The sequence below is a fragment of the Hemiscyllium ocellatum genome, chromosome 9 (assembly GCF_020745735.1).
Source record: "Hemiscyllium ocellatum isolate sHemOce1 chromosome 9, sHemOce1.pat.X.cur, whole genome shotgun sequence".
NCBI lineage: Eukaryota > Metazoa > Chordata > Chondrichthyes > Orectolobiformes > Hemiscylliidae > Hemiscyllium > Hemiscyllium ocellatum.
In genome coordinates, this window is record NC_083409.1 from 84,191,264 (window position 1) to 84,206,287 (window position 15,024).

General features: G+C 40.1%; 1 long non-coding RNA gene across 1 annotated transcript in view; it reads right to left on the reverse strand.

The window, feature by feature from the left end:
• The window catches only part of LOC132818792 (uncharacterized), a 93,692-nt gene extending 80,626 nt beyond the window's left edge, over positions 1-13,066 (reverse strand). The window contains exon 1 of the long non-coding RNA XR_009645025.1: positions 12,956-13,066. This is a non-coding gene — a long non-coding RNA (uncharacterized LOC132818792). The remainder of the gene's footprint in view (positions 1-12,955) is intronic.
• Between the last annotated feature and the right edge of the window lie 1,958 nt (positions 13,067-15,024).

Genomic DNA, 15,024 nt, shown 5'->3' on the forward strand with positions numbered 1-15,024 from the left:
GCTTGATTGTCCCGTACAGCCCGTTGATTAACAATGATTTGCTTTCTCTTGAAAGTTAGGCCTGAGAACAGAAGATACATAAAGTGCTGCTACATGCTGAACAGAGAATCCATAATAAATTCTGAATCATAGTCCGAGGTTTCTGCAGTATTTCCTGTGATGATCTTTACAGCTAAATGCACCTCTGACAAAATGCTTTCTTCTGTGTAATGTACCAAAAGAATGCTAAATTCACTGATTTTTTTTTGTTAAATAGGTCACATTGGATCTGCTGCCTATTAGACATAGGCTAGGCCATCCAACTGAAAAAACTTAAACCAGTATTTGTACTCCACTCACAACAGCTCCCATCTTTTGTCATCTAACCCTACCATTATAAGGAATTATTCCCTTTACTCTCATAAGCTTGTCTAGTTTCCCTTTGATCAATAGATCCCTTGGCTTTGCTTTACATTGTCTTCATTATGATCAAATTTCATTTTGATTCAGTGCTAACATTTCACCATGAGTAAGGAGAAAAGCTAACAGTAACTGAGTAGTTCTATTACTGGAGTAGTAATTGAGAGGCCTGGACTAATACTCTGGAGATGTTAGACAATATTGTTACTGAGCTGATTTGCGGAGAACCAATTGATCAGAAATGTTTTTTAAAAAGTCATTAAAGAAGGTGTCCCTGGTGTTATGGACCAGGCCAGACTCCCTCAGAACATATCAAGAATATAGCCCGGACCCTAACTTTGCCAGTTGTTTTAAGCAGGCGTATAGTGGATATTCTAGGAGCGATGGAGCTGGCCCAACCACTTAGTTTTTAAATAAAGCAGAATTTACTTGTAAGATTAGTGAAAAAAACACAAACAAAAGAGAGCAGAATATAGAATAACCAAATTTATCTGAAAACCCAACAGATCATCACACTTTAATGATGTTGCTCCAAATACTTGCAACAATCCCCATAAAGATCCCTTTGCATAAAAAGGAAAAATCCAATTCAGGTTCTTACAGGAGAGATGTCAGAGAGAGAGGATCACCGTGGACCTGCTTCTTTGGGTCTAGCTGTTTCACAATGACTGACTGCTTTCACTGAACAGCCAGACTGCTAAAACCAAACCAAATCAAACCAGAATAAAGCTGAGCTGGGAGAACTGGCCACTGCCCTTTCATCGTACAAGTTTTTTTTTAAACTTGAAAGTCTTTTCCTGAGGCAGTATCTGTTAGCTACAATCAAACTGACCCTAAACCCTTCAAACCTAGACCTCTGGGCAACTCTATGTTTATGATGTCTTTGAAAAAGAAACCAAGGACAGCATAAACTTGTTAAAGGAGCAAAAAAAAACTGGTTAAGTTAGCATTCATTGCCAAATCCTTAGTGCCTTTAAAAGCTGGTGAGCTGCCTTTTTAGTCCAGGTTATGTAGTTACATACTAGGATTTTGACCCAGAGACAGAAACAGAGATATATTTCCAGTCTGGGATGGTGTATGGATTAAAGGAGAACCAGCAGGTGATGTTACATTCCAGTCATGATTTGGAGGTACCGGTGTTACACTGGGGTGCAATTCCTTTATCAGGTGGTTGTGGAGTATAAGATCGTAGGACAAAGAATTTATACAGTCAAAGTCATATAGCATGGAAACATACCTTTCAGTCCAACCAGTCCATGCCAAATATAATGCCAAATTAAACTAGTCCCACCTGCCTGCTCCTGGTCCATATCCCTCCAATTCCTATTCAGGTACTTATCCAAATTTCTTTTATATATTGTAATTATGCTCATATCCACCACTTCCTCAGGAAGTTCATTCCCTATGTGAACCACCCTGTGTAGCAGAAGTTTACAGTGTGAAGTAACTGAAATTATGTATTGAAAAAGACCTGGTTCATTTGTTAAGTCTCTCATCTTTTAGAATTGGCATGTTGGTTTCAGCTCTTTCATATGTAATTTCCAGAACTTTCTTAATGTTACATTCTCAATCCTATTGTTAAAGTTCACTTGAGAATGTAACATCAAGAAAGTTCTGGAATTTACTTACAAAAGAACTGAAACCAACATGCCCGTTCTAAAAGATGAGAGACTTAATAAACAATCCAGGTCTTTTTCAATATATAATTTCAGTTACATCACACTGTAAACTTTTGCTATAAACTAGTTTCCTGCGATCTTATACTCTATAACCATCTGATGAGGGAGTGGCGCTCTGAAAGCTAGTGCATTCAAAAAAAACTGTTGGACTATAATCTGGTGTTGTGTGATTTTTAACTTTGTATATTCCAATGGTTTTCAAGTGGGCTGCTTTGTGTTTGAATGATGTTGAACTTCTTGAGTGGAGAATTTTCAATCATGTTCCTGATTTAAAGTCTTGAGCAAATGTAACAAGGGTAATGCAAGAAAAAACTTTATCACAGAGTGAGTAGTCAAGGTATGGAATGCATTGCTTGTGAATGAGGTAGGTTCAATTAAGGCATTCAAGAGGGTAGTGGATGATTATTAGGATAGAAATAGTGTACATGGATATGGAGAAAGGGCAGGAGATTGGCTCTGCGTAGTTGAACCGAAGCAGGCACAGAATGCTGAATGGCTTTGTTCTGGGCTATAACAATTCTGTGATTCCATGATTCTGTGACTTGTAGATGGTTGACAGACTTTGAGAAGACAGAAGGTAAATTCCCAGTATCTGATCTGCTCTTGTAGCCACAATATTTAAATGTCTAGTCCAACTTGGCTTCTGGTTAAATGTCACCTCCATATCAATGGGCCAACATCCAATGTAGGAGCAGAAGGAAACAATTTGGTCCTTGAGGTTGCTCCACCATTCAATAAGACCATGGCTGATCAGTTTATGTTTTGCCCCCAATAATCTTTGATTATCTTGCCTAACAGGAATCTGTCCTCCACTAGCTTTCGGAGCGCCACTCCTTCTTTAGGTGATTGTAGAGTATAAGGTCATAGGACACAGAATTTATAGCAAAGGTTTACAGTGTGATGTAACTGAAATTATGACCGTGCCTCCACCGGCTTCTGAGGCAGAGATTTGCAAAGATGCATAACACTCTGAAAGAAAATGTATTGTCCCTATCTGTCCTAAAGAGATATCCTCTAATTTTAAAATAATTGTGGACTCCCCCACAACAGGAAACATCCTTTTCACATCCAACTTGTCAGGACAATAGGGGATCTCGTACATTCAAGTCACCTCTCAGTTTTCTAGGATCATGCCCAGCCTGTACGAACTTTCCTGATAAGACAATCTGTGCATTGAAGATATCAATCTTAGTAATCCTCTTCTGATCAGCCTCTAATACAATTATATTTTTGTCATTCAATCTTAGTACTGAAATAACTAACCTCCAACAACCATAACCATCATCCTTTGTGACCTCTTTTCTCTTGATATCTTCTCCAAATGTTTGTTCATTTATTTTCGTGCTCCACCCAGATGGTTCTTCAATGCTAATATATTGGGAGATGGATAGCCACTAATTTTCCACTGAAGACACTTGGGTTAACCAAGATGAACAACAATAAGGGGTTTTGAGGAGGGGTCATTGAACCCGAAAGTTAACTATGATTCCTCTCCACAGATGCTGCCAGACCTGTAGAGCTTTTCCAGCAATTTCTGTTTTTGTTTGTAACAAAACAGGGACCCGGCCATTGACATTTCATCTACGGATATTTGAACTTGTCTTTGGCTGGAACTGAGTGTCCAGCTGGCTGAAAGATTGGTATGCTGTCAGCCCAGGAGAAGATATGACATTCGCTCTCAGAGAACTGTCCATGTTATGTGGAAGAACAGAATGCAGATGAGCTGAAAGGCTCTGCTCACACACTTGCTCTACCTTTGTAATCCAGACCCCCATAACCAAGAACGCAGCTGCAACCAGAGTCAGACCCGTTATCAGAAATTCTGTTGCTCTGAAGCTTCACAAACATCACCAAGCTTTCCATGTTTAGCTGCATGGTCTCAATGTCATGCATAAAGATGTTACTCAGTTGGAATTGGACCTCTCTGAGGTTGTGTACAAGTTCACTAGCAGGCAGTCCAGATCACTTTGTTGGTTTCTGTAGATTGCTGTCAGTTTTCACATTTATCTCTATCAGAGATATGATTCCAGAGCTCTCTATAGAAATCTGCACTATCCTACATCTTTATTATTGATTCATGAGATATTAGCATTACTGACAAGGTCTGTCTTTAATGCTCATCCTTCAATTCCCCTGAGGGTATTGTTTTGAACAATCTTCTTGAACTATTGCAGTCTACAAAAGGGAAATACATCCTTAGTTGTTCTAGGGAGGAGGTTCCAGAGTTTTGTCACAGTAGAGTGAAAGAACCACAAAGTCAGGAAGCAAAGTTCCTTCGATGGGAGCTTTCAGGAGGTGAAGGCTGTGCTTCTTTTCCTATGTCACTGAAATCATGGGTTTTCAATATCTTTCCAAAGCAGCACTGGTGATTTACTGAAATGCATCTTGTATATGCTCAACAATGCTGTGACTTTCCACCAGTGGTGGAGGCAATGAGTGCTCAAACTGATGGATGGGGTAACAATCTCTCACTGGTGTACTCATCTGCTGGGTGAAGCTACATGTACATAATTCTCTGCTAATCTCTAAGATTGTTTCTTCAAACATAAGGTGGAGTGAGGCCACCTCTGCACCACAACAGTTCTCTTTAAAAGGGGTCAACTGTCTTCGAACCATATCAGAAGCATGATGGATGGTCCAGCCCATCAGGTGCATTGCCAATAAACATTGCGGGTTTAATACAGCATGCCATTTTTAAAAAAAATTAGTAGCATGATTTGGGGTCTTCTTTCATGTTATCAGATTTGCCCTCAAAAACACAACCTGGAAAATTTCTTTCAAATTCCCCTTTCCATAGAATCCCTACAGTGTTGAAAAAGGCCATTAGGCCCAGAAGATCCACGCCAACCCTCCGAAGAGTAACCCTCCCAAACCCCTTCCCCTACTCTATTACACTACATTTACCCCTGACTAATGTGTCTAACCCAACACATCTCTGAACACTATGGGCAACTGTCAATTCACCTAACCTGCACATCTTTGCACTTTGGGAGGGAACCGGAGCACTTGGAGGAAGCCCATGTAGTCACAGGGAGAATGTCTGTGTGGAGTTTGCACAGTCGCCTGGAATTAAACTTGGGTCCCTGGAATTGTGAGGCAGCAGTGAGCCACTGTGCTGCCAGTAGGGTCATCTGTGTGATAGTATTCTTCTCAGCAACGTCACTGTGATTGTCAAGGATCCCAGGAGAAAGGTGGAAGTCAGTGATTCAAGTTCACTGACAACACACTTCTAACATGAAAATTTGAATAACCTCAAAACAGATGCTGCTGGGAAGCATTTTGGGCTAAGACAAGTTACAACTAAAAATGGAGGAGAAGACTTCAAGTCCTATAGTTTTAAAATTCCTTAATCAAATGTTTTAGACCCAAATAAAAGTGCATGTGCCTTTTTTAGTGTACCTCCTTTTACAAGAGGAATCAATTTAAAATTATAAAATTGAACACAATTCCTGCCTCTTCTCATTGATTTAATTTCTATATCAGAAATGTCACATGGTTAACACCCCCAGTGTTACAGCAGGATACCTCTGCCCTGCTGAATTACAGCACACAGTGAACATGATGTACTGTGATTAGTCTTTTAACCCTTGTCCTGCTGAATAAACAAAAATCCCATGTGATTACACAAGTGCAGCAATGAGGACTTTAACCCCAGCTATGTTGAACAAACAGAAACTATGAAAGTTACTGAACACATTGAATGCATAACACATGCAATAATCCCTTGCTCTGATTTATGAATGATTACTTAATTCACCTTATTCATTACTTATTCAATGTCACACATACATGCAAATGTCATTATTATTTTTTGTGTACAAAATTAAAAATCACACAACATCAGGTTGTAGTCCAACAGGTTTATTTGGAAGCACACTAGCTTTTGGAGCACTGCTCTTTCACCTGGTGCCTAAAACCTGGTGTTGTGTGATTTTTAACTTTGTACACCCCAGTCCAACATTGGCATCTCCAACTCATTTTTGTGTAGGAAGAAGAAAATCCTCAATTAACATACTGCACCATGTCAAAATGAATCCAAGGAATGGTGAGTTTCACAAAAAGGGTTGAGTATGAACTTTCTGATGCACCTTATGTTCATTGCTCACTTTCAATACTCTGTATTGAAGCTCAATAATCATTTAATACTGAAGCACCAACAGTTTGGCTATATAGTTACACTGAAGGGACTGTCCTAGTCTATGCAAAATATGGGAGTCCCTGTAGATTGAGTAGACCTGGGTCGTGTCATAGCTCTATTGTTTCAGGGAGGAAAAAGTGAGGACTGCAGATGCTGAAGATCAGAATTGAGAGTGCGGTGCTGGAAAAGCACAGCAGGTCAGGCAGCATCCGTGGAGCAGGAGAATCGATGTTTCGGGCATAAGCCTTTCATCAGGAATGAGGCTTGTGGGCCGGGGGACTGAGAGATAAATGGGACATGGGTGGGGTTACCTATCGCTTTCTCAGCTACCTTCCCCCCAACCCCACCCCCTTCCCATTTATCTCTCAGCTCCCTGGCCCACAAGCCTTATTCCTGATGAAAGGCTTATCCTGAAATGTCGATTCTCCTGCTTTTTGGATGCTGCCTGACCTGTTGTGCTTTTCCAGCACCACACATTCAACTCCACTGTTTCAGCCAATTTCCACATTTCCCTGTAAGGGGCACGACTTCCTAGGCCAGAAGATCCTTCCACTGAGCCTTACTTGGGATCCAATATTGCAGTGGCAAGCTGATGAGATGTAATGACTTCCACAACAGCAGCTTGTATCCTATTGATTGAAGCCAGACCTGGTCAAGGTACCTGGAGCATTGGAGAGGACAGCTGCTATCTGGATTATTTAATCACTTGGTGACCCAGAAAGAATGGTGGCTAAGGTCAGATGGGAGTCTGGACAACTCTCCCATGGGTAAGAAGTCACCTATTTTCCTGGACTGAATTAATACTCTTCCCACTGGAACCATGCAAATGATATGTCCTTGCATTGATTCCAAAGCTCTGGCTTTGATCAGGGAGGGCACAAATGATTGTAGTCCCAGCATAAACACCAACATCAGTATCAGCACCTGATGAGTTTCTAAACGAATAAACTTTAGAGTGAACATCAACCAAATCTGAGCCCTCTTTCAAGTGCAAGATAAACTTTGCTCAGATTCTGCCAGGATTTAAATAAAAGCATCTTGCAAACTGTAGCCATATCAAGACAGGACTGGAGGGTTTGAGTTATAGGGAGGAGCTGAATAGGCTGGGACCTCTTTCCCTTGAGCATCGGAATATGAGGGGAGACCTTATAGAGGTTTATGAAATCATGAGGGGCATGGTTGGGTGAATAGCCACAGTCTTTTTCCTAGGGTGGATGAGTCCAAACCTAGGGGACATAAGTTTAAGATGAGAGGGGAAAGATATAAAAAAGAACTGAAAGGTAAGTTTTTCAATTGAGGGTTGTGCATGTATGGAATGATCTGCCAGTGGAAGAGGGGGAGGAGGGTACAATTGCAACATTTGAAAGGCATCTGGATGGATATATGAATAGGAAGGGTTGAGAAGGATATGGGCCAAATGCTGGCAAATGGAACTAGGTCAGATTGGGATATCTGGTCAGCACAGATAAGTTGGAACAAAGGTTCTGTTTCCATAGAGTATGACTCAATGACAAGTACAAGGTGAGTCAGATTAGAACAATGAGCATCTTGGCTCAATCCAACAGAATCTAGAGTCCATCCTTCTTTGACTCAATGTCAAATTCAAGTCTATCTCAGTTACTAAATTCATAAACTGTTGGCCAAACTTCACATTTTGATAATCCAAGTTTCAGACTGAGATTAATATTTATGAATATGAACTCCTACATGAAAAGATGGAAGAAAATGGTATACATTGCACTGAATTGAATTGAATTGAATTTATTGTCACGTGTACAGAGACACAGTGAAAAGCTTTGTCTTGCGAGCAATATTGGCAGATCACATAGTTAAGTAGCATAGATAATAAATAAGCGGCAAACATTGGCAAAAACAAAAACACAGGTGTGGGCGAACAACAGTAGGGTAGAAAATGTTTCAAAACCGGTTGGTGCGTATGTTCAGGCTTCTGTACCTCTCCCCAATGGTAGATGTTGTAGAAAAGCATTGCCAGTGTGGGTTAGATCTTTGAGAATGCTGGTGGCCTTTCCTTGACAGCAGTCCTGGTAGATGGATTCTATAGATGGGAGATTGGCCTTTGTGATTGTCCGGGCTGAGTTCACCTCTCTCTGTAACCGTCTTCTTGAATGATACAGTTGCCATACCAGGTAGTGATACATCCAGACAGAATGCTCTCGATGGCGCATCTATAAAAGTTGGCAAGGGTATTTGCCGTCATGCTTGATTAATTCAAGCTCTGGTAAAAGAGATTGAAGTAGGATACATGGCCATTCCCTTTACTAGCTGCTTCAAGAGTGCAACCTTGTGTTGGGACAGTGACTTTCGGAGTTGTCTCTACTGTGTCTGTGGATGAGGTTGATCTGTTTCTTGACAATGACCTGGCAGGATGAAAGCATTGCCAGTGGTTTCTGAGAAGTTCATTGAGGTCAGTGAAATGGAACAGCTACAGGAGAAAGTACCTGGCATTTTCGCTGACTGTGTTGTCACATGGTCTATAGCAAGACAAGCTCAGCCAGCAGAGCCAACAGAAGACCCTCTGGTCTGGCTATGTGAAACTTTTTCAGGAATCTAGAAGACCTCATGGAGGTAATAAAGAGAATTTCATTGGTAGTCACCCAAAAGCTGACCCATCTGTATCATGGAGTAGTTCAAGGCTAAATACTGTCCAGAACTACTAAGGTTCAAGCGATAGAACATTACCTTATTCCCATAGCAATAGAGGAAATTGTGAGGTTCTTTATTGTGTGTGACTTCTACTGTAGGTTCCTCCCACGCTCTAACACAATACCTATATCATTGTCATATCTACTACAGTAAAAAGCAAGGATAGTATGGACTGAAAAATGCCAAACAGCTTTTGAAAAACTAACGGCCATTTTACTAAACAATCCCATGCTTGAGGTCCAGACATATTTAAACATTTACAGTCAAAAAGTCATACAGCACGGAAACAGACCCTTTGGTCTAACCAGTCCGTGCCAAACATAATGCTAAACTAAACTAGTTCCACCTGCCTACTTTTGGCCCTAATCCCGCCAAACCTTTCCTATTCATGTATTTATCTAAATTCTTTTAAACATTGTAATTGTACCCACAACCACCACTTCCTCAGGAAGTTCATTCCTCACACGAATCACCCTCTATGTAAAAAACTTGCTCCTCATGTCTTTATTAAATCTCTGTCTTCTCATCTTAAAAATGTGACTCCTAGTCTTGAAGCCCCCCATCCTTGAGAAAAGACAATTACTATTAACTCTAGCTATACCTCTCATTATTTTATAAACTTCTATCAGGTCACCTCTCAACCTCCTACGCTCCAGTAATAAAAAGTCCGAGCCTATCCAGCCTTTCTTTATAACTCAAACCTTCCATACTGGTAACATCCTGGTAAATCTCTTCTGAATACTCCCCAGCTTTAATAATATCCTTCCTATAACTGGGCGACCACAGCTGGACACAGTATTCTAGAAGAGACCTCACCAATGTTCTGGACAACCTCAGCATGACTCCCCAACTCCGATACTCGAAGGACTGAGCAATGAAGGCAAGTGTGCCAAACAATTTTTTAACCATTCTGTCTATATGTGACATAAACTTCAAGAATTTATGTACCTGCACTCCTAGGTTTTTCTGTTCTACATCACCATGCAAGGCCCGAGCATTAATTGTACAATTCTGACCCATGTTTGTTGTACCAAAATGCAATACCTTGCATTTATCCAGATTTAACTCCATCTGCCATTTTTCAGCCCATTGATCCATTTGATTAAGATACCTTTGTAGTCTTAGAAAACCTTCTTCACTGTCTACTATGCCACCAATTTTGGTGTCATCTGCAAACTTACTAACCTTGCCTTCCTTATTCACATCCAAATCATTTATATAAGTGCCAACCAAAGGCAACCCAGAACCAATCCTTGTGGAGCATAAACATGATGGAAAAAGACAACACTCTGGGTGATAGACATGTTTTGTGCCTTTCCTTCACAAGAACGCATAAAAGTAAGGCTAAACGGCAAGTCAATCCTAGTCAGTGTGTTAATGGCAAGAAATGTACGCTACTGAGGTAAGGTGTCCATGTGTACCAGTAGGCTTAAGCACGAGCTTGGGTTCAAGAACTAATGTGCTGTGAGGATCAGTCAGAGAACCATATGACATGTCCAAACATGCAAGTTAATAACAAGAGTAGGCCATTCAGTGTCTCAAGCCTGCTCCATTATTTAGTAAGATCATCTGATTGTAACCTCAACTCCATATTCCCATCCATATAGGATGACCACACATCCCCTTGCTCAAAGAAAATCTTAACTTTGCCTTAAAAATATTCAAGGGCACTGCTTCTACCACCTTTTCAGAAAGAGAGTTCCAAAGACTCATTTCACCTAAGCGCTGTTTTAAGTCTGCAAATCTAGGATTTTAACCAGATTTTCTAGGAAACACACACTCCACATCTACTCCATCAAGACCTCTCTATATATTTCAGGCTTGTTTCATCTGGACAAAAGTGGTATCCAGTAAAACATCACCTGTCTAACCATCCTTAATGTATTATAATTTAATTATTGTATTCAATTTTATACTTTCTCATTTTAATATATTTTATCAATCACACCACCAGCTGTTATTCTGTCTTGAAACTTAGAAATTGAATAGCTGTGTGCATAGTAGGGTGGTGTGGTAGTGCTACCAGACCATTGGAGGCAAAGATGGTTGGTGCCATGCTTGTCCAAGTGATGAGGTGAGTGCTACTGGACTTGAATGAGGAATGATAGGGTGCAAAGTTTAATTTTAGGATCCTATGCTTTATTGATTCATATCGATTCCTATCATTCACTGAAATAAGTGCAGATGTATCCCTAGTAATACAGATACATGCAGTCACTGTACTAGATTTGTGTAGTAATTGAAATTGCTGGCCATTTTCTGACTCCAACACAAGAAGGTAGTAAGGAACATCAATCTTGAGAGGCAGACATTGACGCCCACAGCTATCAGTTTCATTAACACATGGATAGCATCAGAAAGCTGAAGAAAACACTGTTCCACACTAGATGTGTTTCCAGGTTGTACCGGCATGTGTACTGTGTGTAGGACACAGCAGAACTTTTATCTGCTGGTGACATTACTGACATATGGATGTCCAATAAAGGGAATGCAGCAAAGCCAGTTGGGAAATAGCTGCCTAGTAATGTTTAAGGAAAATATTGACTATTTTTGATACACCACATGAACATTTTCCCACAAATGTTCAAGACATATATTAGTGACCTGGCATATTATGCCAAAATAAATCTTAATTATGATTTTTAAATTGGCAGAATTGCGTTCAGATTATTGGGATTCTGTCATGTTGGCTGATGTGGTTAACCCATGCAGTATGTGATCATAAGTATGTGTAGTCATGGCAGCTGAACGGAAGTGCTGCGTGGGATACGCTGCATGGGGGTGATTCCACTGACTGTAGATTTAATTGTTTAAATGAGTCCTGGGGTTCCCATATGTGCATTTACATCAGATTAAAAGTACTTTACTTCAAACTACTGTGTCAACTATAATTGAACCCTCAATTATTTTGTGAATGAATCCAGTAAATTAAGAATTTGAGCTGCAAGAATCCAGTCTTATTCCTGCTCTGTTCTGAACCAAGCAAAGTCAGCCCAGGCAACAGTAAAGATTCTAAACTAGCCACTGCATCCCTGAGTTGGGAAACCATTACTCTTCTGGATTTCCAGTCGCTATGTGACAATCTCCATGTGATGTACATCTGTGGTGACATTGCCTGAGGTAGGGTCTAGCTCAGTTCTGAGAGTTTCATGGCCGAAAAAGCCTACTATCATTCACAGTCAAGGCTCAAAGATAAATAATGAGTATGTGAGCTTTCTTGAAGTTTAACCAGAACATGACTGAGTGTACTTGAGAAAACAATTCGTTTCTTCAGGGAAGGGGGTGGCTGAGAAAATTGGTAAGATCAAAACTGCCTGTAATAGACGATTTTGGGTGAAAATTTCCAACTTATTGTGCTGTCAATGACACTTCACACACAGCAAATGGCTGCCTGTAAAACTGAGCTGCCCGCAATATTCTAATAAGTCACTTGCTGGCATGTGACACTTTGCCAGTGATGTGGGGCCTCAGAAGATTCCACCCCTATATTTAATTTATTTGATGCTGCCGACATTGCACTGCAGTAGTAACTCAATATTTAGATACTCCTCAAATTACTGTATACAAAGTGTAAAAGCTGACACTGTTATAATAAACATACGTTTCAAATGCATATCATATGAGAGATGTGCCTTATTTATAACACTATTCCATCTAGCTGAGCTACTGAACAAATCAATTCCTTTCTTATGTATCTTGCTCTCACTATTTGTCTTCGCTGCTAAGTCGAGCATTCATTTACATTTTTTCCTTATTCAATGTTCATGGTCAGAGGTCAAATATGGAAGAAGTATTAAATATTCAACTTTAACCCAACATGCATTTACACATGCAGAAATTGACACTAAAATATATGCTGAGGCATAATCAAATGAGCATGAATAATGTCTCAGTCTTTTTCCCTGACATGTAATGTAAAAGTGACACTATTTGCATTTCAAATCATACTCATGCTTGGTGTTAAGTAATTGGAAGAACCTGTGGAACATTCAATTCCCAGCTACTGAAAACCATAGCTTGAGGTTTCAAAGCCCTTTCAGCGTCAGTGACTAAAATAAACATCAAAAGTACTTACCAAAGTCCTTTTCTTTCCATCTATGCACAGTCTGAAAGGTATGGAACTCCATGTTGTGGACCACTGAACAGTTGGCAGGAATAGCCACACAGACATTAAAGAAGCCAAAGAATGTGGAGATAAAATGCAAACACTTCTGTTCACATGAAAACTCCTGCCAAGAATAAGAAAAACAGCGCGATGAGTCACTGCTGCAGAATTACATCCAGATCGACCCAAGAAATTTCTTCAAACCTGAGCCCTGTGCTCACCCAGATTTGGAGGCAGAGTAATAATAATAAAAATTATTATTATTTTTAAAGCAGTAACAGATCCAGCACATATAAATTTGTAACATGATAAACCACTCAATGGTTTCCTGTAGAAGCTGCACTTTCTTCCTTTTGTGTAATATTTTATAATAAGGTATTATTTGGTCTATGTGCTTTAATCAAAGAGGAAGCACATGTTCCAACAAAAACAGATGTGGGCCAAAAGATGTTTCCAATTTCCACTTGACTGATTTGAACCTATAAAAGGCCATATCCTTTATAAATTAAAACATGTGAGCGAGTGAGCGAGTCTACCTGCGTATTACTGTGATGTTGTCTCTGTGTTATTTGCAAGTGATGTATGCTCATACATTTTTAACTTTAACATGTTTGTAAATTATGTTAAACTTCTGGGAATGGGTTGTTCTCCACTGTTTTTCATCTAGCATCAACATTAAGTGCTCTTTAGTAAGATTGAGTGGCATTGAAAAGCTTGTGTTATGCTGTGAGAACACTGTGCGTTAAATCCTGCCTCACTAGTATATGCTCAAATACCAGTGTGAGATTTGCATTTTTATAATCTCCATGAGTCAAATTCCCAATTCATGCAAACTTTGATGAGTCCTACACAGGGAATTTAAACAGATCAGACGTTGAATTGGACTTCAATAGGATTCGATCCTGACACTCTGAGATGTAAAACAGAAGGATAAAAATTGTATGGAGACTCTCTCTATTGCCTGCCTTGACCTTGGTGGAACAGCCATGGGAACCTTGGGAAAAATAATGTTCAGAATGTATACCTTGGGAAAGTGATGTATTTCTAGGTGTTGATGACTCCGCTGTCAGATAAATCAATCTCCACAGAAATTTATTCGCTCCCACCATCCACATACATAAATATAACACATCAACAAATCCCGCCAGGAAATAAATCTCTACTGAGTTAGGCCAGGCTGACGAGCCAGCACAATTTCCTCTCTTCCATTCATGCCTGGCAGCTCCTGACAACAGTGCAGCCAAGTATGTCCCTCACTGTGTGGAAAAACATGAGTAGACTCGTCTCCTTTCACTAGATTGCACTGTAGAGCTGATTATTCTTTGTGATTACTGTGCTTCATGCTGCATGCAAATTGGAGAGAGAAAAGGGGAGTACTTACATCACTAATGTCAGTTACAATCTGGGCCAAGTCTCTAGTCTGAGAGATGATATTATAATACAGCTACAACGCTTGGACGAATTAAATTCCAACATCTTCTTCTGTCTTGCCATAATCCTCCTTCTCCTCCTCCTCCTGTGTTGAATGGCTCTGTGGTAGATCTACAAAAAAAGGTAGGAATCAAAGCTGTTGTCTTCTTAAGTAATGGAGAGAAGATTATGTCTGTGTAGTGTTTCAGAGAAATGTCCAGATGATATGTACATGCTCAGTCTGTTATCTGGGTAAGTGGTTTAAAGGTAGGGGTGTCTTGGCAGGTTATGTGTACTGACTTGTTCTGCAAGGCGTTAGCTAACAATTGAGGAGCATGCATCAATTAGCAAGGGAGAAGTGAAATAAGAGATATGGAATAGGATGTGAGGCTGTCAAAGCAGAATAAAATATTTGTGTGTGTGTGTGTGTGTGTGTGTGTGTGTGTGTGTGTGTGTGTGTGTGTGTGTGTGTGTGTGTGTGTGTGAATTTATTGTTAGAGGAACCATAGCAGAAGATGCCATGTTGGACCTTTTGTTAACCAGTGCACACTGTGAAAGATTCATTGAAGTGTTACTTCAAGAGGGTGATGAATGCCCTTGGTGTCCAAGGTGAAAAAGGGCCAGAAGGC